This window comes from Cyanistes caeruleus, chromosome 1 (assembly GCF_971803275.1).
Source record: "Cyanistes caeruleus chromosome 1, bCyaCae1.hap1.1, whole genome shotgun sequence".
Classification (NCBI taxonomy): Eukaryota; Metazoa; Chordata; class Aves; order Passeriformes; family Paridae; genus Cyanistes; species Cyanistes caeruleus.
Genome location: NC_141701.1, coordinates 71,307,648 through 71,334,893, shown reverse-complemented (window position 1 = coordinate 71,334,893; position 27,246 = coordinate 71,307,648). Strand labels below are relative to the sequence as shown.

The window sequence follows — 27,246 nt, the reverse complement described above, 5'->3', positions numbered from 1 at the left end:
CACACACTCCAAGACCGAGTCCTTTGCTCCTACACCTTATCATAGGACAGCTTTTTCCAGTGATGTGCCTCCCATTCATTATGCACAGGAATGAGGTTATAGCAAGTGCTCAGAACTGGAAGCTCATGTGAAGAGGGCATGTGGCATGTTCTCAAGTTGTTGGTTTTGATTATTGCTGATGGAATTCCAGATGCGAGACTTGAATTTGTGCTGAGAGAATCCTAAACATCTTCCTGAACTCGTAACTTAGGATAAGCATCACTCTAGCTACCTGCCTGTCCTCTGGATTCTTGTAGGCTTTCAGCAAGAGAAAGATCAGCAAAGACTGTGGGTATGAAACTGTTCTTAGTCCTGAAATTGCCCCACCTCCTTCTGCATTTCTAACTTAGAACTCTACATGCCCAGTGGAACTGTCCAGATGTGATTCTTTTCTCACTTCTCTCAGGAGGCTGGGAAGAGACCAGGAAGATTCTCAGATGTTTTATTTTGTCTGTGGGAGAGCCATGTCCCAAAATACAATAACATAATTGATTAATTCCAGTACTCTTGGGCCTGCAAAACACTTGGAATGTTTGCCATTGAAAATGTGACCATTCATAAATACATGGATCTTGTCAACATCAAGAAGGAAAGTGAAATAGGCACTGTATTCCGCTGAGTTTTAAAGAATATACATTGTTACATTCTAAGATAAAATGTAAATGTTATTTTGAAACCTGTTACTGAAAAGTGTAACATACAGATTTCTGCTAAAGAACATTAGGTTTTCCAAGAGCTTGTTTAAAAATGATTCATAATATTTAGATTCCACTGTTATGCTTTATGCCATCTGTAATGCATTCCCATCTCTCCATATGATTTACAGTATTTAACTGAGGAAATTTATGGCTATTGTCTTTGAGGGTTACTGAGATCTAATAGCACCTAGTTATAATTGCATTTTACAGGAAATTTTCTTGAGGTTTAATTTCCAGTGTACTGCTAAATAAAATTAGATACTTAGCTCTGCTTTAAAGACTTAATCTGAGAGTAAATAAAAGAAAAACCAAAAAAACAAAAACAAAAATGACCCCCACTGCTTTATATACTCTCTTATATGTAGACACTTTGAAAATTGCACTAGTTGGGCAAAGCTGATAATATAAATGCATTTTAGCACCTGGACTTTCATTATTCTTTTTTCCCACTTGCTCACCCTGGGACATAGGAGCTAAATCATCAGTAAATGAAGTCTATGTGTGCTTGGTTTTGCAATATTGAATTTTCACACTGTAGGCAGATGAAAGTCTTGGAAATACTGGTGTGCAATACAAGTAGATATCCTATCTATTTTGAAATTTGACCACATAAGGAAGTGAAAGAATAGGTGGCACAGAATGGAATTCATGATATTGCTTATAACGAGAAGCATGAAATAAGAGCCCTTGGATACAGTTATTAGCACCTGTCATCTTGTGGGTCTCTGAAAGTGGATCTGTTGCCTGTTAGATCTATCAATCATTGAAAACTGCTTTAGGCACAGTTACTGAAAGAGAAATATTAATATCCAGCAATTAAACTGATATGGAGACTTGTCAGCTTCGTGCTCAACAAGTATTCTTGTAGGATCATAGACTTCAGAGCAGCAAGTTATGTTGCATGATAACTATTTAATATACAATAGGAATTGTCTACTAGGGGTCTTGGAATTCTGAGTTATGCCCTCAGTCTCTCGAGTCCCTACAAAAGTGACTTGGTCTCATATTTTCACTGGAGGTCACAAAACAGCATTCTGCAAAGACAGCCAGACTAGGTCTGCTTAACTGGTCTGTACAATCTGTCAACTTCTGCACCACCACCGTTTTGGATTTTTTTTTTGCCTGCTTCTGCAATGATATTGAGTTCATTCCTTTTCTACTTATTTAGGAACTTGTTCACATAGTCACAATACAAAATCTCTCATTTCATAAGTGATTTCCCTGGCAAATAAATTAATTTTTGTGGTATATGTCACTAATCCTCTTAATTAAATTCAGCAAGGTGGAATCCCATGGTGGTTCAAAGTCATCAAAACTTATAGCACCGTCTTACCTCAAACTCATGTCAATAGGAACTGATCAGGAACCTGATTTATCTGAGCAGTGATTCTCTTCAGTTTTTTTCTTGTAGGGGTTTTTCTGTGGTGAGGGTTTTCTTGTTTTTGTGTTGGGTTTTTTAAAACCATGATATTTCTATGATCTATTTTTGTGAACAAATAGTCTGGCTGACAGATAGAAAATTGTTGGGGGTTAGGTGTCCTTTTAGTTCTGGCTCACTTGTGGAATTTTTACCCATTAATTGCTGGTACTTGGACTGGTACTGGTGGGTGCTCAAGAAACACAAAGAGTTTGTCCCAGGGGCCCAGGGGATAGGCGGGGAAGGAAAAAGGGAGGGTGGGGACAGTTTGGCTGGTTTCTTCAGCTTCAGAGAAGGACACTTTTTCGGAGCTGTTGCTGCAGAGGGAACTTTGCCATCACCCAGACGGAGCTGCTGCTTCTTCTTCTCCTTCTTCCCTCTTCATTGGTGGCCTCACACTCCCTGCCTTGCTGGGATGTGTGGCAGTGCCAGCCACTGCTGCAGGGCTGCTGATACACCTCAGCCACCGGCCTGGGATCTCAGCTCATCCCTGTTGTTCCAGCTGAGTGTTCCTCAGAGCCCTGCAGGAGCACCGGGACTGCCGCCCGAGGGGGTTTGTGAAACAAAGCCTCTCCTCCATCCTCTCCCGTCTCAGCCGAGAAGGCTGTCACGGGCTCCCTGTTTCTGTTTTGTTGTTAGCGCTGTAGTTATTGTTGTTTGTCTGCCTCGTTATAAATACTAGTAAAGAACTGTTATTCCTATCCCCAGATCTCTACCTGAAAGCCCCTTGATTTCAGAATTATCATAATTCGGAGGGAGGGGGGTCTACATACCAAGGAAGTCCAAGGGAGGCTCCTGCCCTCCCTAGCAGACACCTGTCTTCCAAAACCTAGACAACAAATCAGCTAAGTCAGTCTCTCAAGGTACCTAAAATACATGGAAGTAAAGGATGCCATTTCATGTAGAGATTATTTAATGGAAAATGAACTACCTTCTGTGAGTAAGTTTCTCATTGATGAACCTCCACAGAGAAAGTCATGCCTAAAGGACTTAGTGCTAACATTGGCTGTGTTTGAGCTCAGAAATAATACTTCCTTAAGGTAATGACAGCCCAGATGTGGGAAATGGAAAAATAGAAAATTCTACACATGCTGAAGGGTTACAGATGCTGAACGGGCCTGTGAACAGACAATAAGAAGGAGGGTCAAGACAGCAGAGAAAAGACATACATGCAGTCCTGTATTAACTGTACATCATCGGATTTGTGGAGTTTAGTATTTACAGTACTCTGACTGACTGATTACTTACAGACCATGCTGATTGGCAACAGTACACAAAGCACCTTCTAGGGCATAGGAATCTCTATCTATCCATCTATCTATCTATCTATGTATCTGTCTATCTATCTATCTATCTATCTATCTATCTATCTATCTATTTATCTATCTGTCTATCTATCTATCTATCTATCTATCTATCTATCTATCTATCTATCTATCTATTCTCCTGCTGCTTTAGGATTAAAAATAGGTCTAGTTCACCAACAGCTTTGAAGAAATTAAATAACCCTGTAGTTTGGCTGGTATGAAGCACCTGGAAAGTAGCCCTGATGATAGCCCTGATGAGAGCACTTGCAACATAGTCTTAGTGCTAGAATATATATAAAATATAACATAATAAGAGCTGCAAAGATAATTCATACACATACATAAACAAGAATTTAAGTGGTTCTTGTTAAGAGAACAAACTCTTTTTAGAGAGCACTTCATTTAATTTATCATCAGTGTATATAATTTCCTAGGGACTCAGAAAGTTGACTTCTACTGTTATTTTACCTATCAAGAAAGGTGATCATACCTCTCACTTAGAATCTCCTGAAATAAGCTCAGATTAACATCTTATTACAGAAAATGACAATTGAACCAGAAATCCAGGTGTAAACCTGAATAAGCAGAGTGTTCATGAACCTGAGAATTCATCAAATCTTGCCTGGCATAATCATAGAGAAAAAAACAGGATGAGAAGATCCCAAGGTTAGCCAGCAGTCACAGGCAACATCCTGTGGCTCAGTGTTGCACCAAAAACTGATAACATAAATGTATAGACAGCAGGGATTTTTGGAATTAGAATGTGATAAAGCATCTGTGTAAAAGCAAATGAGTAACCAGAGTATGGGGACTTTATTTTGAAAGACAGAAGATTTATTAGCATAGGACTGGTTTTGTTTACAAATTTAGGAACCACCAAAGTTTTGTCTCTCAGCTGATTGGTTTATATCAGTTGGGGGAAAATTATGATAATATGATTTAGTTTAATATAAAGTCCGTTTCTACTGTGGGACATTATAGAGTCATAAAGTGTTTTGGGGTTGAAGGGACTTTTAAATGCTCAGTCCCCTGCAATGATCAGTGACGCCTTTCAACTGTCTCGGGCTGCTCATACCCCTGTCCAACACGACCTTGATTGTTTCAGGGATGAAGCATCTACCATTTCTCTGGGACACCACTTCCAGTGTTTCATCGTCTTCATTGTAAACAAATTTCTTTGTTATTGTTATATTGTTATTGTTATATGTACTCTGAATCACCCCTCTTCCAGTTTAAATCTTGTTCAATTGCTACAGGCAGCTGGCCCCATCTTTCTTATAAGGTACCTATAAGCATTGAAAAGAGGAAAAAAGGTCTCCTCAGAATATATGCTTTGCCTTTGTCTCTATTGACCCAATAAAATATGAAGAGTTAGAGAAATCTAGTGTGTCCCATTAAATTTTGCAGGTACAAGTACCTGGAGATCAAGACTTTCCAAAACCCATTAAATCAGTGCAACCCGTTCTGCAAGGCTGCTACTCTGGAAAATCCTGCTGATCTAGTAAGATTTTGGTTGTCCAATGCAACAAGTGACAACCGTTTGCCAACAGACTCCTCTGAGCAGGCTGATAATGGTCATGCTCTACTCCTCCTCATGTTACCAGGAATCACCATGGATATAGGAACTGACTTCCACCAGTCCCTGTCCTGCTGGCCATGTGACAAGAAACTGAACATTAATCATGCAAAGGCTTAGGTCAATTCATAGGAAAGGACTGATATTGTCACTGAATCATAGAATCATTTGGGTTGTCATGTGATGAAACATGCAAGCAATCCCTGTATTATTATCAGACATTCTCCTGTATGAATTCAAATATATCGTATTTTTCTGTCATGTTTTCCTATCATCTTTGGATCTTTTGGAGAAAAAAAACCAAAACATTTTTCCTCTTCTCTATTCAATGTGTTGCTGCTATCTAATCAGCCTGAGATTACTTCCTCTGATCTACTTCCTCACTCATGCATCTGAGTCTTGTTTGCTTGCTTACTTCTGCAGCTGCAAGTATCAGTCTTTTCCAATGAAAAGCATAGCTGTGGAAATGGGGGGGAGGCATATGCTACTTGTAGTCAGTCACTCCTGCATAAATTGTAGCAATGCAATACAGGTTCTTAGCATTGAGGAAAGTGGATACAGTTCTTATATTTTTGCTCAAATCCATCATCTACCTAACTTCCAGGACTACAAAGTAACAGTGAACATGGATTAAGCTTTTGAGGGAGGAATAACAAATTGCATAAATATAGCATGGGAAAGAGCCACTGAAGTAAACTGTAACAAGGAATATTAAAGACGGAAAAACAACTTGAGATGACCACAACAGTGAACCAGCTGGCGTAGATAGCACAAGAACATCTCCATCATTGGAGGACAGATTTTCCTTGAGAAGAGGTTAGGGAGGTAGTCTTTAGGAGTGACCTAGATTTAGCTGTTGAGCTGTTATGAGGAACAGGGTAGACTAGACAGGACTTCCAGTCCTGTGATCCTCTAATCCTTCCTTTCTTAGAATTTAGTAATTTATAAAATCATTACTATTGCTTAGTTGACCTTGGAAGTGTCCTTCCACATTTGTTTGTTCACACATGGGCTGGTCACATACATCCCTGTAGCAATTATAAGAGTAACTGTACTTGTAATAGCCTCAAGGGAAGATTGATTGTAGCTTGTGCGAGTAGATGTTAGCAAACTGGCTGAGATTCCAGCCTATTCTCCTGTCCTCCAAAGCTTTTATTTTGATGTATTATAATGTGTTTTATAATAATCTGTTACTCTCATGCTCTAAACCAGGAGCTTCACCCCAGTCCCCTCCTTGATGTGTTACAATACAATTCAAAAGAAAGGATTAAACAGATACTGTCTGATCCAAAAATTCAAGGAAGCAAGACATAACAAGACCTCTCTTGACCATTTTTAATCAATCTTGGGAATACAGAGAGGTCCCAACAGACTGGAAACTGGCAAACATTGTCCCAGTGTTGGGGGTCAAGAAGGGCAAGAAAGAGGACCACAGAAACTACAGGCCTGTAGTCTCACATCAGTGCCTGCTAAAGTTTTGCAGGAGATTATTCTACGAGGTCTTGAAAACACCTGAGAGACAATGCGGTCATTGGTCACAGCCAGCACAGCTTCATGAGAGGAATGTCTTGCTTATCAAACCATATTTTTATTTTATAACAAGATAACCGGTTTAGTTGCTCAAGGAAAGACAGTTGATATAATCTTTTGGGATTTCAGTAAAGCTTTCAATACTCTCTCACAGGATTCTTCTGGACAAAATGTCAAGCATTTAGTTGGACACAGGCATCATGCAATGGGTGAGCAACTGGCACACTGGTCGGGCAAAAAGGGTTACAGTGAATGGGGTGACATCAGACTGGCTGCCTGTCACTGGTGGGGCTCCATCCTTGGTCCTGTGCTCTTCAATATCTTCATAAATGACTTGGGTGCAGGACTGGAAGGGATACTGAGCGAATTTGCAGATGATACAAATCTGTGAGGAGCTGTTGACTCCTTGGAAGGCAGGGAGGCTCTGCAGAGAGACCTGCAAAAATTAGAGGGCTGAGCAATCACTGAACACGTGAAGTTCAACAAGGGAAAGTGCCAGATTCTGTGCCTAGCATGGGACAGCCCTGGACGTAGATACAGACTAGGGAATGGGATGCTGGAAAGCAGCACTGTGGAAAGGCACCTGGAGGTCCTGGTAGATGGCACGTTGAACATGAGTCAGCAGTGCCCTGGCAGCCAGGAGGAACAAGCATGTCCGGGGGGGCATCAGGCACAGCATCACAGAAGGGCAAGGTAGGGGATTGTCCTGCTGAGTTCTGCGGCAGTCTCACCTCAAGTCCTGTGTGCATTTCTGCATGCCACAATATAAAAAAGGCATTAAACTATTGGAGAATGTCCAGAGGAAGGCAACAAAGATGGTGAAGAGCAAAGCCATATGAGCAACAGCTGGGGGCACTTGGTCTGTTCAGCCTGGATGAGACTGAGGGGAGACGTTATTGCAGTCACGACTTCCTCATGAGGGGAAGAAGAGGGGCAGACACTTTTCTCTTCTCTGTGGCACAGTGACAGAATCTAAGGAAATGGCCTGAAGTTGTATCAGGAGAGGTTTAAGTTGAATATTAGAAAAACATTCTTCACCCAGAGGGTGGTTGTGCCCTGGAACAAGCTCCCCAGGGAAGTGGTCACAGCACCAGGTCTGAGCGAGTTCAAGAAGCATTTAGACAATGCTCTCAGGATCATGGTGTGACTCTGTGATCACTCTGTGATCATGGTGAGGATAGTGTTGTGTAGTGCTAGGAGCTGGACGCAATGATCCCTTAGGATCCCTTTCAAATCATGTGATTCTGTGAAATAAGGCGTAAGTAGCAGCTGTTTATGGCCACAATTGAAATCATCAAGTCTTTTGGTTTTTTGCTTTCTGCTATTGGAACTACAAAAAGTCTGTAACAGTTTCTTTTTCCTTTAGTATTTAGTCTTGTGTTTATTTGTCCTTTTGTATTTCCCAGTTCTCCACATTTTTGCTTCTTGGCATGTCTAGATCTGTCTCAGCATTAACACATCTGAACAGTTTAGAATGTAACTAACACAAAAACTAATGTTCCTCTAAAATCTTAGGACTTGTTAAAGTAGATGCAGTCTGAGATTTGTTAATACGCAAGAGAGAAGGTTTCTTGCAGTGATTTTTTTTTTTTTTCTGTAGGTACAGGAGGAGACAAAAAACCTCTCCCTTCATCCTTTTTATATATAATTTACTTTTTTTCAGGTTTTCAGAGCAAGGGTGGGAGACCTAGATCCATTTTTTTCCTGTACATAGCATGGTGCTGAAGGGATCCTACTGCTCATTGCATGCCCCCTAAAAGAAGCCTGAGGCATTAGTCAGAGCTGACTGGAAAACAACCCTTACTGAAACTATCTCATTTTGCAGAAGCATTCCAAATTTCTTGGCCAAAATAATGAAATCTCTAGCATTCAGTACTCATGGGAAAAGATGACCTGGTCTCTAGTCTGTGTTTCATTGGCAGTATCTTATTCTGTGAAAGGTTGTAAATTACCTCTATTAAAAGGCCTGAAACATACTATTTTTTTTCAAATTGAGTTTCCTAAATACGTGATACAAGATGTTCCTGTTGTCTCTGGATTAATAGGAGTTCAATGTGTACATGATGAACCAGTGTGGATGCTAATGCAAGAAGCAAGCAGGCAACAGAGCCTGTAGTTAGTGTGAAACTAAGTCACACAGGCTTCTCACTCTGGCCTGAGCATAAGAAAGTATCCAAACAGTCCTTGGTAAAGGACAACAATCTTAGCAGGTGTTGTTTAGGAAACAGTCAAGGGGTGGTGTTCCAATTAACCAATGATGGCGATGTGTAACTTTAATGACCAAAGAGAGTTTGACCTCTTGGACCTTCTCAAACATGTCTATAAAAGAAGATCAAGAACAATAAACTTTACTTTCTTGGACAATGCAGTTAGGAGAGTCATGATGTGCTTCTCGCTGTTCCTAATATACTGCAACAACTGGTGGACCCCAATGTGACATTCGTTGCAGCTATGAGCTGAAGGATATTAGAGTCTCTCTCCCTCCTTTTCCTTTGAGAGGTAAGGAATTTTTCCCCGTGTTCTCCTGGGGAGCCACAGGTCTGAGTGACCCCAGGCAGGAGGCCCTGCCAGTGACCAGGCCTGGAACAGCAATCTCAACAAAGCTATAGCTCAAAAATCCCGGGATAAGCCACTGTGTTTGCGTACTATATTTGCGGGCTGTCAAGATAACAGTTTTCCTGCAAAAGGAAACCGAACTCGTCCTCTCTCTGAACTGGATGTAAACAGCATCGGATTCCCTGTATCAGAAGGCTTTAAAGTGTTACAGCTGTGGCCATCTGGGGACGAGAGGCAGATGATTTGGATGCTGGAGGTGCCTTTCCTATGCACACTCAGAGGATGGAAGGAGGAGGGGCCGGGGACACCACAAGCGGCGTTTCCTAAGCTCCGCCCAGACCTTTGAGGGACAGGAGAATTGAATGAACAAACTATCTCTCACCACGAGATTATGTCCCTCCGAAGTATCCCTCCTTTCGGGATACTGTACTGCCAAGATACTTGTCACCCATGAAGCAGTTTGCGAAGGATCCTCTAACACAGGAGCAGCAGGGAAGCGGCGGATCTCCCCCTCCTTTTCTGCCCCCCGCGCCGCCATTCTTAGCAATGCAAGCGGCTGCGAGAGAGCCTTTGCTCTCCCGCTCAGCTCCCCGCTTCCAGCTATGGGGCCCACGCATAAACCTGCTCCGTCTTCTCTCCCCGCTGAATGCAGAAGCCCTGCCACCATGCCGCCTGTCATTCCAAAGCTGAGAGAAAATCAAACAGACGCTGTAACAAAGACGTTTTTCCCATGGTCCCGCCCCGTGGGTTTTGCGGCGAAAAAGTTTCCTTTCTGAGTGTTTTATGCCTTTAACTTTCCTATGTTTGTTTTAACAATTAGCCGTGTGCTCTCCCTGCGGCTGCGGGTGGAAGCCCCTCCGCCTTTTCCCCCTGCTCCGGTGCCGGGGGGCCTAGACGGCGGCCGGGCGGGGCTTGAGAAGCCACGGCTTGGGTTTCTCGGTCCAGGCTCCCCTTCCCCCTCTGTCCCTCCCGCCGCGCGGCTGCCGCCACTGTGCTGTTAGCACACAGCACGGCAGGGAAGATGGGCAGCTCTCCCGCTCCCGCAGAGCGGCTCCGCCAAGGCAACGGCGGTTTGCCTTCACTCCCCCTTTTCCCTGGGAGTGACAAACAAAAAAGTATTGATATATTGATTACAGAATGTGAATCTACTGAAATGTTATTGTTGAGAAGTTACAGTTTAAAGATTAATTTGGTTTTTTACACCAGGATTTTTGGGAATCTTGTTTTAAAATGGTATCAAGTAAGAGATTCTTTTCCAGTTACAGTAGGCACTGGCCACACCTAGCTCTTTCTGAACAAGAATCAGCAACAAAACCAGGTATTTCTGCAGCAAAATTACGTACGAGTTCTTTGACTCAGCAATGAGAAACACTTTAACTATTTGCAGTTTCTGGGCTGATAAAAAAATAGAGAAAAAAGAAAAAGTGGGGATGATGAACAAAGTATATTTGTATTAAAAGCTTGAAAAATTAATTATCAAATCTAAATTTTGATTGACTAACAACAGTGAAGTCCAATTAATTTCTTAGCTTGGGAGAAGGTATGCTTGTTTTATTATCAGCAGGTTCAAGCAGGCACATCAAACACCCGTCACCTTCGAGGAGTGAAAAAGGACATGTTTCAGGATTCAAGAAGATATGCTCAAGACCAATGTTTTCAGCTGATGGACTTTTCCCTGAGTTTCATTTATTTGGACTCTAAGCCAAAAAATATTAATTTTCAAAAAAAATGTAATTGTACCTCATGTAATATCTCACATGCTTTTGGTTTGTTTGTAAGTACCAAGGGCTGTAGTTCTACTTTGTGGTAATTGGGATCATGTATATCTTTTTGAATAAAGCTCATCAAGCAAATTTCTTCATTGATATGAATGTTTTCAATTCAAATTATCATCCTACAGGTATCATTAGTAACTGAGTGAGCAATGGCCTGCAATTAATCTCTCTAAAACATACAAGCTGTAAAGCCCATGCAGCTCATTCTGGTATTTTAACCACACTTCTGCAAAAGTAAAAAGTGTAAGTGCAAATACACATACAAACACAAAAAAGGAAATAAATTTAAAAAAAAAAGCAGCATCCATGCTGTCTGAATTAATTGATCATTTGAAGCAATTTGAAAATTGTTCTTCCAATACAGCAGGAGGACTTTTAATGGAGCTTTGCTAATAGCTCAGAAAACAAGAAAAGCTATTGATACCTGCAAGGATTAATCTAACTGTCAAATGTTAAAACATCACAAACCAAGTTTGATCTAGTTAAGTACCCTGAATTTGCTCATTGAATCTGCTTATTTAGCAGACATAACCAAATGTTTGAATTACTCACTTCTGAAAGAGGTCAATGGTGAAACTTTGTTTCATTATTGAAAATTTTCCTGCACATTCAGAGTCACTCCAATTTACCAAGTTTAACTGACTCCTTGCAAGAATAAACAACAAAACTTGATGGTAATGCTAGCATTTAGGAACACATAATCACAGAATGATTACATGAAGGAGCTTAATTGAAGAGCTCTCGGTGTCAGGGGTATGTGGGGCCAGAGAACCGGCCAACCTAGAGACTTCGGCTCTCCCCTGGAGAGATTCTCTCTAGGTGAGGCACTTCTCTCAGAGAAGTGTCACTCCCAGAGGCCCTTGAGTTAGACATGTTAATTTGTTGCACCCCATTGGTTTTCTCCCTATCAATCCACCCTGATACATGTATCCAAGTTTCCCCTTCCCCTCTCCTTCCCTATATAAACCCCGTTTTTTTTTCCCTGGTTCGGAGAGCTGCTGTCACTGGCTCCCTTCACTGAGGGCCCTGCTATAATAAAGGCTGTTTCTCGGTGGAATGCCATACAGAGCTCTAGTCTCTCTCCACATCGCCTGCAAGCTGCCGCTGAGCTGAGACCACTCGCTGGGCAAGGGACGTGCCTGTGCCCCTGGGCAGTCCTTTTCAGGACAGCTTCTTCAGGGTAGTCATGGCACCCCTTCCATTGACCCCGCTGCAGCAAGTGGTGCCCAATGTGGGGCATCCGAAGAGCCCCTGAGGAAGCATCCGCCTGCAGTTTTAACTGCAGAGTGTGCCGCTGTTGGAGCTGCCACCCCCCCGAGGAGAACCTCTTGCGTCCTAGCAACAGGCAATCCAAAGGGCTGCGACCGGGACCCTCGCTGACCATCTGGGGCCAAGAAGACAGAATATTGAAGAGCCCCTGAGGACTGACCGCCAGGTGGCCACCTGCCCACCAGCTTTCTGTTGGCCCCATTGGCATTGGCCAAAGAAATGTTGTAACCCTTTCAAGAGTTTTTTGGGCCTTTCTTATTTCTGTTTGCATTTTGCTGCTGGGTGTGGAGTGAAAAGGATGGGGAATCAGTTTTCCAGACCCAAGCTGACCCCTCCTGAGAGGGACTTTTATATCCAAGTTTGGGCACCCTAAATGCAGGAAATTGTAAGTTTTCAAAAGGGGAGTTGAAGAGATGTGTTCATTGGATTTTTAAGCATTTTAAAGTTGATTCTAATTCTGTTAAGTTGGGAGATTTTTGGGACAATGTGGGGAGAAAGTTGTACATGGTTCAAGCAGGTGGAGATTTTTCAGTTGCTAAGTTTTTTCCTGTGTTTCAAACTATTATTCTTTCATTTGAGAAAGAGGGGAAAAAGGTTGAGGGTGTTTCGGGTCTCCAGTTAAAACCCCCATCCCCATTAACCTTTCTGAGTGTCCCTAAACCCTCTTCTCTATCTGATGGGCAGTCGGCAGGTGAACATAGCCACCAGGCACAGCGTTGCTACTGTCTCCCTGACACCCCCCCACCGCCTCTCTACCCTTACCAGGACAGTACTGGCCATGCCACTCTGGGTCTTTCCTCTACCCTCCTCCCTATGCCTACATACCCACTTGTATCCCCCCTGGTTCATGATATCACTAAAGATGGTGCTGGCAACATGGCCAGCCCCGCCATCTTGTCTCCTTCACACCCAGGTTTTCCTGCCCTTGCACCCCAAAATGGCCACTTTCCCACCTCTACCCCTTCTCTTCCTGTTGCGCCCTGCTCCGCTTCCTCTCCTACTGCGTCGTTGGGTGTAACTGCGTCAGGCCCCTCCCCGGCCACTGGGAAACTCCTACCCGTTGTGGACCCCAGTCACGCCCCTTCCAACCAGAGCTCCACCCCCGCTGGCACTCCCACTCCCAATCCCCGCCACACCAGGACTGGAAGTAGTAATGACAGCAACCGGAAGGTAGCCATCTTGTCTTCCTCGGCCACTCACAAGCAAACCAGTACTGGCTGCCCAAAACTGCCACGTGCTGTCATCAAGCATCCCCCATCCCCACTAGGGGATGAAAACAGCAAGTCCTCATATGCAGAATCTGAATATGAAGACCACTGGGCCAAGGTACAAAGGGAAGCCACGTGGGCAGGAGACTCAGCCCTGTCTAAAAAGATATTAGCTTTCCCTGTGGTACAGAGAAAGGACAGGGCAGGGGCACTCATTAATGTATGGGAGTCCCTACACTATAGAGAGTTACAGGTGCTGTGCAAAGCCACTGAGGAGCATGGTAGAGGCTCTCACTTTTTCAAAAACTTACCAGAAGCCACCTTCACCACCCATGTCATGGTCCCTCATGACATCAAAAACATTATAAACTGCCTGCTTTCCCCGGCAGAATATATGCTGTGGGAAAAGCAGTAGAAGAAACATCTTAAGCAATTGGCAGACGTATATTTGAAAGATGCCAACAAACCTAATTTAACACTAGAGCAGTTTGCGGGAGAAGGTGACTTCCAGAAACCACAGGAACAGGCTCAAGAACTGCCTGAGGCAGCTCTCCATGACATTGCCAGTGCTGCAAAGATATCTCTTTTTACCACCCCTGATGACAAGGTGCCAACGCAGTGCTTCACCAACATTAGACAAGGGGCAAATGAGTCTTTTATTGAATATATAGACAAATTCAAAGTGGCCATTGAGAAGCAAATAGAGTGCCCCCAGGCATAAAAGGAACTATTGTTAAAAACAGCAATGGCCAATGCTAATACGGAATACAAAGCGGTCCTACGGGCCCTTCCACTTGACCCTGAACCAACCATAGACCAAATGATTGAAGCCTGCACCAAGCATGTCTCCACTTCTACCAAAAACACAGTAGCCCTTGCGGTTGCTAAAGGAGTGGCAGAAGGGATATCCGGTGCCTACGCAGTTGAAATGATAAAGGACTCAAGCTCAAGCCGCTGTTTTAACTGTGGTGAGCCTGGACACTTTTTTAAGGATTGTCCAGAGAGACATTTCTTACAACCACCCGACCACCAACGGTTACCCAGATCAAACTGGCATTCGGGAAACTTCAAGCAGAGTGCAGGACGGCCCCGCACTCCAACACCAAATCAAATGCCGCACCACTCCATCCCTCCTGTGAAATCTACCATCCCGCCTCCATGGGGACCTTGGTCACAAATCCCCAGCTATATGCAGACGACCCAGCATGTGGAGTGATTCAGGTGGGAACCCAGCGCCAGCTAGTAACCAGACTCTCTTTACAACTTAAGGGTGACTGTGTCTACAAAATCCCCAGACGGAACCATGGGCCACCAGGTGGTCCCTCAAATATTTTAATACTTGGGGATCCAGCTAACTCTCCGGGACAAATTTTTACAATTCCTGAGGTCCAGACTGTATACCCAGGAGATGAAATTTTCATCTCCTTGACATGTACAGGCACACCCTACTACCTACAAAAACAGACTCCACTGACAGACTCCAGCCTTTTTGTTACCAGGTGACTGTTCGGAACAGGTTCCCCTCAATCCCACCGCCATGTGGACTCAAGTTGTGGGCTCCAACAAACCTATCATGGAGTGCAGCCTGTTCTGTAAAGAGGAAAAGATCTAGTGCCCAGGAATGCTGGACACCGGAGCGGATGTTACCATCATTGCCCGCTCCGAGTGGCCAGCCAACTGGGAATTGCAGCTGGTGGCAGGGATGATTTTGGGGATTGGAGGAGTAGTTGTGTCTATGAGAAGCAGGCACAATGTAATTGTAGAAGGTTCCAAAGGAAAAATGGCTACCATCTGGCCATTTGTTGTGAGGGCACCAATCACCCTCTGGGGACAGGATCTCCTGTCCCAATGGGGAGCCTCTCTGCGGATTCCCAGCAGGGATTTTTAGTGGGGGTCACTGAGAAGTGCGCCACGCCTACCATCCCCCAACTCACCTGGAAACAGCACCATCCAGTGTGGGTTGATCAGCGGCCCCTATCTGAAACTAAACTGCGTGCACTAGAAGCCCTCGTGGAGGAGCAGCTTGCCAAGGTCCACATCACAGAATCCAACAGCCCTTGGAACTCCCCCGTCTTTGTTTTATGCAAACCAGGCAAAGACAGGTGGAGACTCCTCCATGACCTCTGGAAAATCAATGAGGTCATTGAGGATATGGGCCCCCTCCAGCCCAGTATGCCCTCACCTTCCATGCTTCCTCGGGACTGGAAGCTTGCAATCATAGACATCAAAGATTGCTTTTTTAACATCCCTCTCCATCCCCGAGATGCCCCCAGGTTTGCATTTTCAGTTCCCACCCCAAACAGACAGGTGCCTCTAAAAAGGTACCATTGGCTTGTTTTCCTGCAAGGGATGAAAAATTCTCCTATCATCTGCCAATGGTATGTAGTCCACATCCTATCCCCAGTGAGGGTCCTGTTCCTGAATGCAGTAATTATACATTACATGGATGATATTCTGGTTTGTGCCACTGATGAAGACTACCTAAAACAGACCTTGCACAAAACTATTAAGACAATTGAGGACGCTGTGTTTGAGATCCACGAAGACAAGATCCAGTACACCTGCCCTTGGACCTACCTGGGACTCTGGATGCATGAGCGGACCGTCGTACCCCAGCAGCTGACCATCTGAGACAACCCCAAGACCCTCCGAGACCTACACCAACTCTGCGGGTCCATCAACTGGGTACGTCCCCTGCTTGGGATCACGACGGAAGTCCTTGCGCCCCTCTTCAACCTGCTCTGCAGCAGCGAGGCCCTCAATTCACTGTACACCCTCACACCGGAGCCCTGGGAATCCATCATCAAGGTCCAGGAGGCCCTGTCTTCACGGCAAGCCCACCGCTTCAAACACAGCCTGCCCTTCCAGCTGGTTGTCCTGGGTAAGGCCCTGTGCTTACACGTGCTCATTTTTCAATGGGACATGGCATTGAAAGATCCACTTCTTATCACTGAGTGGATCTTTACACATAACCAACCCACCAAGAGTATTACCACTCTGCAGGAAATCATGGCTGAACTCATTAAAAAAGCTAGAGCCCGTCTCCACGCTCTTGCGGATTGTGGGTTCACATGCATTTTCCTTCCATTGGCAACTGGGGATTTGGAGCCTTTACTCCAAACCAATGAGAGCCTTCAGTTCGCTCTCAATTCAGGCCAAATTTCTGTACAACCACCCAGCCACAAATTATTTAAATCCGCATTTTATTTGGTCCCCAAATTATTCCCAAATTATTACTCAGTAAAACACCACTCAAGGCTCTGACAGTTTTCACGGATGGCTCGGGGAAATCCCACAAGTCAGTAATGACTTGGAAGGACCCCAGGACACAGAAGTGGGAGTCTGATGTCTAAGTGGTTGAGGGATCACCACAGATTGCTGAATTAGCAGCTGTTGTCAGAGCTTTTGAGAAATTTCAAGAACCTTTCAATCTGGTGACTGATTTGGCTTATGTGGCTTGAATAGCTATGAGAGCACAACATGCCTTTCTAAAAGAAGTCTGTCCTGGGTTGATTATGATGTTAAATTGTATCTCCATTCGTCCACCTAACCCAGACACAGGTTCTGTATTCTTAAAATTCCATCTGAGAGTAAAAGTGAGTGGAAAAGAAGCACCGAGTCTGTTATCAGACTGCACTTGCTCCCCCTCATCGAGAGTTTTGACTACAGCACAGACAGACAACAAGACACAGATCGCCTTGGCTTTCCAGCTAGCCGGAGCAGAGAGGTCTTCCTGGACTGTTTTCTTTCCCTTTTTCTGAAACGAATCGAACCTGCTCTGGACTGGGGACTCGGGGGAGCACCGGGAGCTTGCACCCGTGGACTACCGGGAGCCCAGCCTGGGCAGCGGCATTTTCCAGCGCCAGAGGGACTGATAACAGAGCGAACACCCCCAGGAAAGAGACCCTCTGAAGTTTGTCATCTCTTCTGAAGGGCGAGAGGTTTTGTAATTTGATATCATTCATTTTTGTGCTGAGTAGTGCTGTGCCTGTGAAATAAACAGGTTTTTTCCACTTCTCTCAGAAAAATCTCTTCCTGAACCGGTTGGAGGGTGGTGAGAAAAGAGCCACATGAGTTTGCTTCCCGGGAGGGAGACCCACTGGAAGTTTTCTCCCAAATTTGCCCTAAACCAGGACAAAGTCCCTAACCCAAATTTATATAAATTGCTTTCTGAATTAATATATCTCATCTCCCACAGAAAGCAACCATACTAGATTATGCATGTGAGGTCACACACCGACCTCCCAGGTGCTATCGTGGAAAGTAACAAGAGGGCGGACACCTTAGCCATGCCTGCTGGAGCAGCCATAGTCCCCGACATTTTTGCCCAGGCAAAATTGTCCCATCAATTTTATCATCAAAACATCCCTGCCTTAACGAGGATGTTCAAACTACCCAGGGATGTTGCTATATTTTATATATTAGTAAAGGCCTGTCTGCACAAGCCAGTCTTTGAAAAAAGTCATGATATTAAAGGCTAAAGTCCTTGAAACCTTCCTGCAGAAGAGAGAGTAAAGCAAAACAATATCCTTGTGTACAGGAGAAAAAATGTAAACCTGTGTGTATTAGCCAATGGTAACTTGCTTAGCCTGCAGACCCTGTAGAACCCTATAAAAGGTGTGCTAAAGATAGAAATAAACGGCGTTCATGTTTGCTTCTGTGAAGGGTTGTGAATAAGATGGCGGTCTCTCAATACAGGGATCAGGCAAGGGCAATCGGAGTTAACCCCCGAGGACTCAACAGCTGCCAGATATGGCATACTGATGTCACCCACGTCCCATCCTTCGGGAGAGTCAAATATGTTCATGTTTCGGTGGACACCTTTTCTGGTGCAGTCTTCGCCTCAGCCCACGCAGGAGAAAATGCCAAACATATCATCCGACATTTTCTCCTTGCGTTTGCTACCCTGGGAGTCCCACAACAAATAAAGACAGATAATGGACCTGCTTACACCTCTCACAGGTTGAGATTTCTTCAGCCAGTGGGGAGTAAAGTACACCACAGGCATACCTCACTCTCCCACAGGGCAATCAATTGTGGAAAGGACACACCAGAACTTTAAGAGAGTCCTTGATCAGCAGTGCGGGGGAACAGAGAGCATTCCTCTCATTGAGAGGCTCTGTAAGGCACTGTATGTTATGAATTTTCTAAATTGTTCGCCTACAGAGCCTGACCCCCCTGTAATACAGCACTTCTCTAATTCGACGCATGCCAAACTCACAGAGAAGCTGCCGGTGCTGATCAAGGATCCTGAGTCACAGCAGACATCAGGACCTTTCCCACTGATTATCTGGGGGAGAGGGTATGCTTGCATGTCAACACCATCTGGTCCTAAGTGTCTCCCAGGAAAAAATATAAAACCATACTTAGGCCCTGCAAACCCTGCACCAGAACCAGATAAAACAAAATCTTCTGAGACCCACACAGGTCCGCTGACACGACAGACAACCACCTCCTGGAGATGTAGATGTCACAGGAATCCATCAAGCCAGACCACCAACCAGACATAAGCCAAATTGTCCTGCCACCAGGGCTACAAGACAAGAGCCAACACCCAGCTCAACACTGTGAAGATGCACAAAGCTCCTCTAACTCCTTTTCCCTCTCTCTATCCTCTCCCTATCCCTATTCTTACCTTACTTAGCCCTAGATTACCCACTTGCTAATTTGCATGAAAAATGCACTTTAATGCTGCTGCTGCTGGTGTCTGGTTATGTGTCCCCTCCACACAAAATGACCCCACCAGCAATCAACTACCTCATCCCCAATGCCTGTTCCTCTCATATAGTTGTTTTTTTTTTAGAAAAAGGGGGGAGAAAAGAGAAGAAAGGGGAAAAGAAAAATAACCCCCCTGCAAAGTCAGAGCTAATCTTTTTATGTTCTGTTATAGAATATGGAAAGCAAAACCATCCTCGAGTTCCTGACCATCTGGATGCTCCTGAAAACATCAGCCGTGGATGCCTGGCTGGTAGCACAGCCCAAAGAAAACATGTGGATCACCCTCGTCAAGAACCTCAAGCAAGACCACGTGCTTGTCCATGGGCAGTGCCACCAACCCTCTGTCATCATGCCTGGTAGGGGTTCCTTTGAAGCCCCATGAATATCCTTTCACAGGGAAAGAACCCAACCCAGTAGACACTTGGGACGAGTAGACAAGGATAATACCCCATGCACCAGTGGAGCCCCAAGAATTGGAGCTTCTGGGATCCTCCAAGGCCACATATTGTGTAAATTTTGACCACTGCCCAGTAGGCAAGGCATGGCCTGCCTCCGAATATCAATCAAAACAAAGAAAAATGTGGCACCTCACAGTAAAATTTACAATCAATTTAAATGGTGCAATTACACCAGCAGTACACGATCCGCCTCCTCTCGCTGTCCCAGAATGCTGCCCTGGGGAGTGTTCTTAATCTATGGGGACAGAGTGTGGGCAGGAATCCCTTCCTGACTCCAGGCAGGTCCTTGCACATTTGGACAGCTTACCAGCCTCACTCCAGACTCAACCCTAATGTACGATTGGCAGAGAAAGAATGAATTGGCCTGCCAAAAGAGAGATCTTACCCAATTGGAGGAAAATTGCAATAGCCAAATTGAAGATTGGTCCTGTACAAAGAGGGTAGTGATGTTGGACTTTTTGCCTTGGATAGCCGCTGCTAAAGCCCTCGGTGAGCCTTCTCACCTGGAGTGTTGGCTTGGTAAGCAGGCCAACTCAACTTCTTCTGTATTGAGTGACCTCCTGGCTGATGAGGAGATGGTCAGGCATGCAACACTCCAAAATCGTGCTGCGATAGACTTCCTGCTCCTCGCCCACGGACACAGCTGTGAGGAATTCAATGAGCTGTGCTGCTTCAACTTGTCCAACCATGGCGAAAGCATCCATGCGTGCCTCCAGAAAATTAACAACATGGTACAGGAACTCAAGAAAGAAAACGAGTCCCAATGGTTTGAGGACCTTTTGGGCAGTTGGGGACTCAATGGATGGGTTACTTCCATCTTGAAAAGCATTTTTTGGATTCTTTTAATTATTATAATTTTCCTTTGTATGGTTACATGTTGTAAGAGGTTGATGATGAGGTCTCTGGGAAATGCATTTTTATTAAATAAAGAAGGGGGAGTTTCTTCAGGGTAGTCGCAGCACCCCTTCCATCGACCCTGCTGCGGCAGGGGTACACATACCCAAATCTGATCCGACTTGGTTTTGAGTTGAACAGGTTTTTATACTCTATCATTATATAACTTTCATATTAATTATTAAACTTACATTGTTCCATTGTATGCATTGATTTTACCCAAGCATGGATTTCTCATGATCCCCCCAAACCCCTAACATAGTTTCTCATGATTCTTTAAACAATAATTATATCTAATTATATCTAACAATTATATCATTTATCATATACTCACTACACAGGTGCAGTTTCACATGAGCTTAGCAAGCACAAGGCCTAACATTTCCTAGGACCTATTTTAATACTTTTCCCAGGGCTTGCCAAGCCTAACTTTCTTTCTACCTCCCCAAATTTTCTATGATTTTAAAAGCTTTTACCTCCCTTTCTGCTCTCTTGTGCCTCATTTGTCATTCAGGCAGCTTCCATTGCTATAATACAGTCCAAAAACTTTCAGCTGATTAAGAAATTTATGAATATTTGTGTATTACACCCAAACCTTGAAATACATTACTGGAAAAGAATAAGACAGACTAAAACCAAATAACTTTTTAAAAGCACTGCTGTGGAAAATGAAATTGTAGATAAGTGTGAATTCATAATTACCAGTTAGAAACAGAATAAGACAGATAGGAAGAGTTCAAGCAGAAACTTTTAAAATGTCTATATAACTGCTGGATTTTCCAGTGGCTGCACAAGAATTGCACCTTACAAAGACTAGGAAAAACAAACTCAAAGGCACCACTGGGACATAAGGGCAATGTCGCTCTATTAGGAGCGGCTGGGAATGAGCAACACAGACTCTCTAGGGAGTCAGTTAGGAGAATGTCTCATAGTTTATTATTTCAGCTCTGGTTTATAGACCGATATGTGGAAAGCAAGAAAGGAAACTCTTATTGGTTAACAAAGTACTACATTACTATCATTGGTCAGTGGGGCACACACCCCCCGACCTTCTCCTGCAAAGAAAACAAGAGACAGAGAAACAACACCTGCAAAGCTGTTTCCTGTCTTTGAGCATTGTTTTGAATCCTCCCATGAATTTCCCAGGCTAGCTTCTCAGGCAGGACTGAGAGAGCTATGTGGCCTGTAATTTCTACAAGCTCTCTGTTTCAGAGTTAGACACAGAGTCCACAGGGAAATGTACGAAATGTGACTAGTGCAAAGAGCTGATTTCTATGCAATCCAAATTACATAACACTAAAATGCTTTTGTTCTGTTTAAAGACCATGTCAGTGTCATTGCTGTCTGCATGACTTTTAAAAGCGCATCTCTGAAAGGGGTAAGTTCTAAAACACTGAAGTAACAATTCCCCATTTCATTTCATGGACCAGGTAACAAGCAGTAGTTTTCCTTGTCATTTTTCTTGGCTTCTCAATGTAAGCACAAATCAATCTTAAAAATTCTCGACTGGTGGGGAACAAGGGAGAGAGTTTTAGCATGAAGGCAACTCCCAAGGCAAGTAGTGGGCACCTATGTAGAGTCTTGCTGTTGATTTCTTCAGTGCAACTCCCATTGCTGAGCTGGATGTGAGTGCAGTCAGCTGAACTCCCAGAACAAGGGAAACCTGTCAAGTCTCTGACACTTTACTGGAAATTGTTAATTGGAAATTGTTTATTGGAAATCTTTATAGGCAGATATGAAGGACACCTCAATTTATACAGCACACCAATGTCAAAGGCAGTGTAAGACTTTGTATTGGGAAGCCAAAGAGCAGCATTCATAGAGTGATTGCATTTTGATTAACTACAGGCTCTAGCACTTGTGAGCTGAATCTGAAAATACAGGACTAACAATCCCATTCATCCTATCCATTTCCAATAGAAACATATTCTATTCAATAAAATAGAACTTGCAAGATTGTAAATTGTCTTCTTGTGAGTGTGAGCTGTTAAGGACTCCCAGAGTGATTCCTTTCAGCAGTCACTTACAAGGGAACATTTGTATTGGTTCCTACAGAAGGGATGTCAGAAGCAGGTCACCAGGATGTGCAACCTGTACAGTTTAAAAATGTTATTTATGTCAATGATGCAGTTGTCATATATAACTGTACATTACAAAAATACTTTTTGGTGGAATTTATCACCATGGTGAAAAACATACCCTCAGTTAGCAAAACACTGACTCTGGATTTCTGACTCCCATGAATTATCATTCACATCTAGTAGCTGAAGGAAACCTTATTCATACTGTCAAGATTTAGTGCTTTCATCTGAAATCTCTGATTAGCCCAATTGTCTATATAATGTGAGTAGTTTCAAAAATTGCATAGATTGCAGTAGACTGAGAGTAAGCACACAGATAAGTATTATAGAAAATAAACACATCCAGAGTCTTTCAGTAAAAAACAAGTACCAAAAAAATTAAAATTAAAGATGTTGGGAGATTGCTGCATATGATAGCTGACATTACTGCTTCCCAAGGAAACATCTGGATTAATTAACTAGGATCTATTTCTTTATAACTAATTTCATCATCATTGCAAACCTTTTTTCATTTTTTCCTTCTGCCTCTGGGACGTGTAGCTTGCAGACCAAAGCAGCAAGCCCCAGAAACGAAAAAAGGATTATGAATTTATAGGAAAAGAGAGAACAAAGAGGTTAGGGGTTGATTTTAAGCCTGCAGATGACACAAAATGTGGAGGGGCATGACATAAAGAAAAATGGAGAAGAGTCAAAGAGTGAGAGGAAATTGCTTTCTTTCCTGTTTCCCATAAACCTGACTCATTGGAAATGCCCCTAGATTAATTTACGTTTGTGCTATGTTCCACAAACAAGAAGTCAGTATCTTGTCCTTGAAACAAAGATGTTCAAAAGTACAGTCAGACACTAAAAACAGAGCAATAACATCTAATCATTGAGATGTCTGCCTAGATTTCAAGGTGGGAAGTGAAAATAATTATGGCATATGAACAAGGCTAATTTTGTGTGCAAAGGAATGCTAGTTTTGTTAATTTGACATAATTGAGGAACCACATTAGGAGCTACTAAGATAAAACAAGCAGCTTGATAGTCTTCTGAAGAAGATAGTTTACTTCTGTAGAAGGTTACTGTTTGGTAATGGTGATTCAGAAAAATCACTGGAAATTTAGGGTGAAAGTGACCTCCAGAGACCACCCAGTCTGACCCTGTCACCAAGCAGGCTGACCTCCTAAGTTAAAGCAGCTTGTCTGGGGCCTTGCCCTGTTCATTCTTGAAAACCTCCAAGGGCAGAAATTCCATCAGCTCTCTGGTCAATCTCTTCCAGTGCTTAACTACATTACTTTTTTCCCCCTTCTTTTTCATTTCTAAACTATGTCTTCTGTCTACACCCATGCACATTCCCATCTTCTCTATCCTGACAGGGGTTTCTGCCATACATTATGCCAAATACAGATATGGCAAGGTGTATATTCAAGTGCTGAGGAAATGAAAACTGTAGGAGAGGGCAGCTAGAGGATATCTTCCTCTTGTGAGACTCCATCTGGAGTACTGTGTCCAGTTCTCAGGCCCCCAATATAAGAAGGACATGGAACTGGTGGAACAAGTCCAGAGGAGGGCCATGAAGAATCAGAGAGCTGGAGAACATTCCTGTCAGCACAGGCTGAGAGATTTGGGGCTGTTCAACCTGGAGAAGAGAAGGTACAAGGGAGATCTTAGAGCATCTTCCAGTACCAAAATGTGGCCAACAAGAAAGCTGGAGAGGAACTTTTTACAGGAGCATGCAGTGTTAGGAAAATGGGCAATAACTTCAAACTGAAAGAGGGTAGGTTTAGATTTGCAACTAGGAAGAAATTCTTTACTATAGGGGTGGTGAGGCACAAAGAAGCTGTGAATGCCCCTCCCTGGAAGTGTTCAAGGCCAGGATGCATAGGACTCTGAGTAAACTGGTCTAGTAGAAGGTGTCCCTGTGAACTTAAAGGTACTGTGGTAAATGTAACTTTGGAAAAATTCGTGAAGGAGGGAATAAGTATATAACTGTATTTATAACAGTATAAAACACATAAAAATACAGTGTGCACTAAAGATTCCTCCCCAAACCCAGCAGTAACTACTTATTCAGGTGATAACAATCCTAGGCGACGCTTATCAGCCTGAGACAAAGAGCAGAACAAGGGCCATCAGGCTAGACAATGAGAGGAGCCGGGCCGAGATGCCCCAACGGCTCCACACCGAATCAGGATACCACACCCTATAAGCCACGACCGAAAATGCAATCAAACTGAACAATGAGAGGAGCTCAGCCAAAATGCCCATCAGCTCCACACCGGACCTGGACGCTTCTCCCTGAGAGCTCAACCAAAGATACAATCAAGAGGCAATCAGAACTTTTCACATACGAAAAGACTCTGCCCAGTTGTCTATTGATTCAGTTTGACAGTTCCAGGAAATCCATTCAACCAACCATCTAGACTCTTTGTGGAACAGTGACTGCTCGGAGTTTAGCCCCAGGACACAAAATCCCTATAAAAACCCTGGACAGTCTACCCTCCGTGTGGATTTGGGTAAATCTGTACCTCTGGGTATAGACCCCAGTCCACCCAGCGCAGTGCTGCGGTATTTTATTGTGGGGTTTTTTTCACCCGTTTGTGATTTAAATTGTTTTATAATAAATCGCTGTCTATATTAATCATATTTTGCCGTTGCATTTATAACAGTACCTTCCAACCCAAACCATCCTATGGCTCTATGATTCTGTGACATCTTCTCATCAGCTATTGCTTTTGCAATTTGTAAAATTGTAATCTTTCTTCTCCATTCACAAGAAAATTGCAGGCCATGTGAAGCCGATTGCCTAAAGTATCACTGAATATATTAAGAATAGCTGAGCTGAATTGTAAAAATCACCACATTAGACCAAGTCTGTAGCAGCCATATTTATAGAAATGTATGCATTTTAACATTTAAAGAGTGGCAAAGTTATGATTTCTCTACCATTTCAATATGAAAAATCTGCCTTCTTTACAAGACAAAAGAATTTAATCAAATGGAAGATTTGCAATTATAAAGAAAAATTGACTTCTAATATTATAAATGTAATGGCTAAATTGTTCAGAAAGGCAGGATAAGATACATTCTGTTTCCTCATTTTATCTAAAAATTGAAATTATTTTACTTTGAAATAAATACCTGTTTGTTTTCCATCTATAGCTAATGAATGGACAATTGCATGAATTTAGCCCACACACGTCAAATAGAACAAGTGGATGAACTTTTGAACATATTGAATTTATCCACAGTGTGCAGCATTGTCTTTTTTACTACAGTATACTTTCCTTCTTCCCTTTCCCTTTCCTGCTGTCCCTTTTCCCTATCCATATGTTTTGGTTTTGGAAGACAGGTGCCTGCTAGGGCAGGCAGGAGCCTCCCTTGGAATGAAAAATGTAGACCCCCTCCCTCCGAATTATGATAATCCTGAAATCAAGGGGCTCTCAGGCCCTTGATATTCTTATCTGGGGATAAGAATAACCGTTCTTTACTAGTATTTATAACAAGACAAACAAACAACCATAACTACAGCATTAGCAAAAAAACAACCAGGGAGCCTGGTGACAGTCTTCTCGGCTGAGACGAGAAAGGATGGAGGAGAGGCTTTGCTTCACAAACCCCCTGGGGCGGCAGTCCCGGTGCTCCTACAGGACTCTGAGAACAGTCGGCTGGAACAGCAGGAATGAGCTGAGATCCCGGCTTGGTGGCTGAGGTGGATCAGCAGCTCCGCGGCGGTGGCTGGCACTGCCACACGTTCCAGCAGGACAGGGGGTGAGAGGCCATAAACGAAGCGGGAAGAAGAAGAAGCAGCAGCTCCGTCTGGGTGATGGCAAAATTCCCTTCTCCCCACCGCAACAGCTCTGTGCCTTCTGAAGCTGAAGAAGCCTGCCAAACTGTCCCCACCCTCTCCTTTTCCTGCCCCCTTCCCGCCCTAGGCCCAGAGGAACTCTTTGTGTTCTTCAAGTATCCACCAAGTACCCGCAGTTAGGTTTTCCCTACAACTAATGGGTAAAAATTCCACAGGTAACTAAAAGAACTAAAAGAAGAACACCTAACCCCCAACACCACATAACCAAAAAAAAGGCTTTTTAACTTAGTATTGTATGGATTGACAGACACACTTGCCTGCAAAACCATGACAGACCCACGCAGAGAGATGATCCTACACATTCACTTCCTGGAGCACCAGGAAATGGAAAATAGGTGAGTGTATTGACATGATGATTGTCTGGCAGGTGTGAGCTGGCCACTCAGAAATATGCTCACTCTAATTAGCCAGCCAGTTAAGAATCAAAATTCTCAGTTGATGCTGAGCCAAATGACATAAATTATCTGCCACACTAAGGTATTGCTTACTGAGCTGTACTCTGCATGTGGATTCTACATCATACAGAAATTATTCCATCAGCTGTCTGGGAAAGCTGAAATCACAGCACTCTCCTGACTTTCTTCTATTTAGAAATGGAACATTTCTTTTTTAAGACATTATTGGTTTCATTTATTTCTTCCTTCAGACAAATATATAAGCAAAGTTTATCCAGAGTTGGAGGCAGACTGATGTAATAAAAATTGTACTGAGGGATTAGCATAAGGGTATCTCTATGTTAACCACTGCTGTGATTGTCAGTCTTGCAGACATATGCAGATTGTATTTTCACAGGAACATTTCTCCAAGGATTTACTGCTGTTACTGGCATAATAGTACACTACAGTTGCTTATAAACAGCATATGACCAAT

General features: G+C 43.5%; 1 pseudogene across 1 annotated transcript in view; it reads left to right on the top strand.

Annotated features, from left to right (window-relative positions):
- LOC147655585 (syncytin-A-like) overlaps window positions 1-25,149 on the top strand; it is a 34,469-nt pseudogene extending 9,320 nt beyond the window's left edge. Inside the window, exon 2 of the transcript XR_015290498.1 lies at window positions 19,266-25,149. The product of XR_015290498.1 is annotated as a syncytin-A-like (transcript). The remainder of the gene's footprint in view (window positions 1-19,265) is intronic.
- Window positions 25,150-27,246: the final 2,097 nt, after the last annotated feature.